At 44.7% G+C, this 5,851-nt stretch overlaps 1 pseudogene across 1 annotated transcript; it reads left to right on the top strand.

Moving 5' to 3' along the window:
- The first annotated feature begins 4,734 nt into the window (after nucleotides 1–4,734).
- Nucleotides 4,735–5,641, top strand: LOC309819649 (mitochondrial ornithine transporter 2-like; annotated as a pseudogene). The gene has a single exon. The product of its transcript is annotated as a mitochondrial ornithine transporter 2-like (transcript).
- Nucleotides 5,642–5,851: the final 210 nt, after the last annotated feature.

Below are 5,851 nucleotides of genomic sequence, written 5' to 3'. Positions count from 1 at the left end.
AGCAAGTAATTTTCACCTTATAATGTGTCTTGCTCTTTTAGGGGTAGTGGGTATCAGATCCTCTTCTGAAGTGGTTTCTTTATGGGGTTTAAGGGGCTGACCAATTGGATTCTGTTTTGTAGGAAAAGAAGCAGTTGTGTTAGAATTTAAGAAAAAGAGGAACAGCAGAGGCAAAGAAATGGGGAAATGTCATCTTTGCATTATGTTTCCAATCCACCTGCTCCATTTGGAGGTCAGGAGATAAAGAACGTTCCTAAACTATCCTAAATTCTTTTCTTTCAGCCTGATCTCACCACATTCTCTCACTATTTTCAATCCTGAGCTTATTTCCATTTTTCTCAAGGAGTTTAATTACTACTCTTTCTCTATAATAGTCTATTGGGATGAATATTATTATGCATCTATCACACCAAAGTCTAAGTTACCTGTTGCCCATGTCCTCACTAGGCTGTAAATGCACCGACATTACGTACTTTGCCTTGTTAGTCACTGTAAACTTACTAAAGAAGAGTAGAGATTAAAATCACAAGGTCAGGAGATGTGGTGCCTGTGTTTGTATCCTATTTCAGTGACCTAGTTGAGATTGATCTTGGGCAAGTAAATTAATCTGTTGGTTTCAGTTTCTTCATCTCTAAAATGGAGGTGATAATATTACCTACCTGGGGGCCCTTGAGTTGTTGGCTATTGAGTTGATACATATAAGGACTTAGAACAATTCCTAGAATAAAAGCAAACTATTATTGCCTATTTACTAGGGTCTGAACGTACAGGGATCAAAAATTTGATTTAAATCTGATTGAAATGGTAGAAAAGTGTATAAAGAAACAGCTGCTTTAAATGGGGTTGACTGATTTCAAATTAAAGAATCATTCTAAAAGTTTATAAATTACAGCAGAAACAAAGTTTGCTTCAAATACATCCGCAGCATAAGCAAACTGAGTCAGTTTACTACTGTAGCTTTGGTTTTTATTTGATTCATTTACAGCTTGGTCTTACATAAATATTAAAACCTCCATAATGAAGAGTAATTATCTGTTATGTAAACTTCAAAAGAGAAAAACTTAAGAAGGTTGGGATCCATTTCCCTTCATGTAAATCCAGAGTTACCAAAAAAGACTCACTTTTCTCATAGCTCCCTTGCCTGATGAGTGTGATGTATAGGTGGGCTACGGTTTTCAATATTTCTGAGTTCATGAATGGAAGTTGAATTTTTTAAATTAGTGTTTTAAAATAGTATAAGAAAAAACTCACTGAAAATTTTAAGCAATGCAGAAATTTTACAAATTCTTAATTTTATTCACTCCCCTATTGCCGGTCACTTAGGTTGTTCCATTTTACATTTGTTATTACACATAATGCTGCAATAAGCATGTCAGTGTGGTCTCTGTTTTGCATTATTTCTATAGATTAGGTAAATGGGATCTTTATGTTCACATCTAAATGTCATAAAGCCTGACGTTTTGAATTTGTAGATCAAATGTTTGAGACAAAAACTTTGGACAAATTGTGACCAATCATGCCTCTGAAGGACTGTCTTCAACTCTGCTTAAACTTTTATTACCTGGTAAGAATTGTGTGAAAACACAGACTAGGAAGACTGCTCACCACACAGCAGGTATATTGGCCTTCTTTCTGTATTTCAGACGCCCAGCTCTTTCACACTACAGAGCTTTACTTATATTACACTTATATTTCCCTTTTCCTGGAACAGTCTCCAGATAGTCTCATGGCTAGCTTTTTGTTACTCAGCCCTCAGCTCAAACCTTACTTTCTCTGGTAATCCTATCTGGCTACCCCATCTGATTGCTAGGGAACATGTGATGTGGGTGTGCATCTTCACTGAGAATTTGGAAGTTCCTTTGCCATTGTTTTCCATGTATGCGTGGGAGTACATGTGTTCCAAGTCCAGCTGTTTAAATATATTTCATGGAACTTGAGATCTGTGTATTATTGCACAACTATGTCTGATAATTCAATGAAATTACAGACGATTTCCCTATTAATGCCCTCATGATGCCTGGCGCTGATTACTAACTTGGTTTCTCCAGAACATATACATATATGAATTTAATGCAAAAGCAGTTGATGATTTATTGTAGTATCCAGCATCTCTTGTGTTTGTAAAAACAGTATGTGCTTCTAAAAAACAAACAATGAACCATAGGTAATTAATGGACAGTTTTAAAAAACCAAAACAGTTTTTAAAAACCCTCAAATGTGAGGGACTTCCCTGGTGGTGCAGTGGTTAATCCACCTGCCAATGCAGGGGACACAGGTTTGAGCCCAGTCCGGGAAGATACCACATGCTGTGGAGCACCTAAGCCCATGTGCCACAACTACTGAGCCTGTTCTCTAGAGCCCGTGAGCCACAACTACTGAGGCTGCATGCCACAACTACTGAAGCCCGTGCATCTAGAGCCCATGCTCTGCAACAACAGAAGCCAGCGCAATGAGAAGCCTGTGCACCGCAGCAAAGAGTATCCCCCGCTCGCGGCAACTAGAGAAAGCCTGAGCACAGCAACACAGACCCAATGCAGCCAAAAATAAATAAAATTAATTTTTAAAAACCATCAAATGTGATACGAAATTTTAAAAATTTTAAAAATTAAAAAAATTTTTTGTAGTTTAAAATGGCCCATTGTTCTCATGAATCTCTTTTCTCTGTCACATAGCGTGCTAATATAGTAACCGCCAAGGGCAAGGAAAATAGGAGATGAGACAACAGTGGATGAGAGATGTCAATGTTTTCAGAAGGCCAAAGCAGATGAAGAAACGATAAATTCATAGATCACAGAAAGTTACATGCTAAATGTCTGCAAGGAGGTATACCAAGGAGAAACAAACCCACCCACTTGATATAGACACGGAGGCTCAGTTTTTGCAGGCAGTTTCCAAGGAAGAGAGAAGGTGTGAGGCTAGAAACAGGATTCATTAATAGCTGTGTTCAGGGACTTCGCTGGCAGTCCAGTGGTTAGGACTCTGGGCTTCCACCACAGGGGGCACAGATTCCATCCCTGGTCTGGGAACTAAGATCCTGCATGCCATGTGGCACAGACAAAAAAAATAAGATAATAAGATCTGTGCTCAGAGCTGTTGGATGTCCAGGAGCCCTATCTCACTCAAGCCAGATGACTTTTCCTTCCCCATGCCACAGACAGCAAGTTTATTTTCTGGGTAAATTGAACCAAAGAAGGCACAGGTGGAGGCTGGGGGTCCATAGCATTGAACAAGGGAATTGTGTGAAAGTCTGTTTTCTGACTGCAGGATGTCAACCCTCTTCTCCCACTTGGTGTCATTAAATCAGTACCCAAAGTAAACACCACCCGCACCCCCCCTCCCCCGCAAACACACACAGACACACACACACAGTCAAGACTGGAAGATTATTCTCTGAAGAAACCATATGGTACCAGAGAAAAGAAATCCAGATACATTTGGGCACTCTCCAAAGAAAAGGCCAAGTCACTGCTTACTACAATGAAGTCTACCTGTTGACAAACAGTATCCACGCACAATCTGCTTTTAGGTGCCTCACTTTTAAATATTAACTGATACCCAAAGAATCAGACAAGGAAAGCTTTCTAAATGAAAGAATCCTTTTAGCATACTTTCTGCCCCCTCCACCATTTTGTTTTTACCCCCAAAGTAAAATACCGCCTAGGGCTTAAAATGTAAACTTTAAGAGAATTCGTTCCAACGCTGGGATTATAAGCATATGGGAGGAAAAGTGTGTCCTGACAGCGGTACCCTCACTGATGCCCCAAACTGCATCTTGCCTACTAGGCCTGTAGTCAGTTATATCCAGAACTGCTGCTGCATAAAGCTGCATGGCTCCTCAGCAAGAACCCCGAGACTTAGCACGCACAGAGCGCTGGAGCCACACAGGTCTTTTATATCAAGTTTTTCAGCTGTATATAAATGTTTTCCAATGCGATTGTACACGGCCTTGACTTAACCTCTAGAAATAACGAGGGTGTGCGTCCCACCAGCTCACAGTGCTTCAGGCCAGGATCCTCGGCGATGTTACCACGACACAGGGGATCTGCCCGCCTCAGGCCTCCCCCGGCGTAGCCCCCGGCGGGCAAAGAGCTACACCTGGAGAGGCGCGGCGGCCGGCACCTTTGTGGAGCCGCCATTCCTCTCCGGAGACGATTAAGGGTTTTCTGATCCGAAGGAGCCACCGATTGTCAGGTAAACCCCGCAAAGTGTTTGTTCGTTTTCCCTATTTTAAACCTTTGTCTCTGTAGATTGACTCTTTGACCCCAGGCGCGATCAAGCACCTCCCATTTTGTTTTGCCGGGATATGGGGGTCTCTGGCCGAACAGGAAGGCAAGTCTTCCTCCGCCGCAGCAGCGCCTGGAGTTTCTGGCCGTAATCGCAGGAATTTATCGGACAGCTTTCTACTGCTGTATTGAGATTCATTAGAAGTGTTTCTCTAGTCGGCCCCGGGGCCCGCGGGCGCTGGCACCGCCGGGCGGCGCGGAGCGAGCAGGAGGGCGGCTGACGGGTTTAGGGCCCAGACGCGGCGGCCGCAGGGCGCCAGGAGAGACGCGCGCGGGCCCGCGGGCCGGGGGTTATTTCAGTGCGTGGGGAGGGCGGCCCGCGGCCTAGTCTGGGGTTAAGCGGCTTCTCCCGCGCCGGAGAGAGAGCCAAGAGCAGGCGGCTGGACACGGGACGGCCTCCTAAGCTCCAGAGAGTTCCCTTCCTCGGAGACCAGCAGAAGAGTGGGCGAACATGAAATCCAATCCTGCCATCCAAGCCGCCATCGACCTCACCGCGGGGGCCCTTGGGGGCACAGCATGCGTCCTGACCGGGCAGCCCTTCGACACAATGCAAGTGAAGATGCAGACGTTCCCTGGCCTGTACAAGGGCCTCGTCGACTGTGGCCTGAAGACGTACTCCCAGGTGGGTTTGCGGGGCTTCTACAAAGGGGCCGGCCCCCGCGCTGATGGCCTACGTCGCCGAGAACTCAGTCCTCTTCTTGTGCTACGGCTTCTGCCAACAGTTCGTGAGGAAAGTGGTTGGATTTGGACAAGCGGGCGAAGCTGAATGATCTGCAGACTGCGGCCGCTGGTTCCGTCGCCTCTGCGTTTGCCGCGCTGGCCCTGTGCCCCACTGAGCTGGTGAAGTGCCGGCTGCAGACCATGCACGAACTGGAGATGTCAGGGAGGATAGCAAAGAGCCATAATACAGTTTGGTCCGTCGTGAAGAGTATCCTTAGAAAGGATGGCCCCTTGGGCTTCTACCACGGACTCACGAGCACTCTGTTTCAAGTAGTACCAGGCTATTTCTTCTTCTTCGGTGGCTATGAACTGAGCCGATCGTTTTTTGCCTCGGATGGATCAAAAGATGAACTAGGCCCTGTCCCCTTGATGTTAAGCGGTGGAATTGCTGGAATTTGCCTTTGGCTTGTCATATACCCAGTGGATTGTATCAAATCCAGAATTCAGGTTCTTTCCATGTTTGGAAAACAGGCAGGATTTATCACAACTCTTTTAAGTGTTGTGAAAAAGGACGAGTAGCAGCTTTATATTCTGGTCTGAAAGCTACTTTGATTCGAGCGTTCCCTGCCAATGCGGCACTATTTTTGGCTTATGAATACAGCAGGAAGATGATGATGAGCCAGTTTGAAGCATACTGAAGTGTCTTGGTGAATCTGGATCCAAGTACACGCCTTTGAGGACTATAATTTAACTCAGAGTTTCATGGAGCACTGGACCAGTGTGGTATTATTTTTGACTTCATGGGAACTTTGCTTTTGTCTTCCCTGCTTATATGCTAAATCTTAACCTTTATGGAAGAACCTCTATTTTATATCATATAATTTCTGCCCATAATTGTATTGAAATAG

Source organism: Grampus griseus (assembly GCF_964374135.1).
Source record: "Grampus griseus genome assembly, chromosome: 3".
NCBI classification, from domain to species: Eukaryota; Metazoa; Chordata; class Mammalia; order Artiodactyla; family Delphinidae; genus Grampus; species Grampus griseus.
The sequence above is the reverse complement of the archived record's forward strand: the minus strand, read 5'-3'. Positions and strand labels throughout refer to the sequence as shown.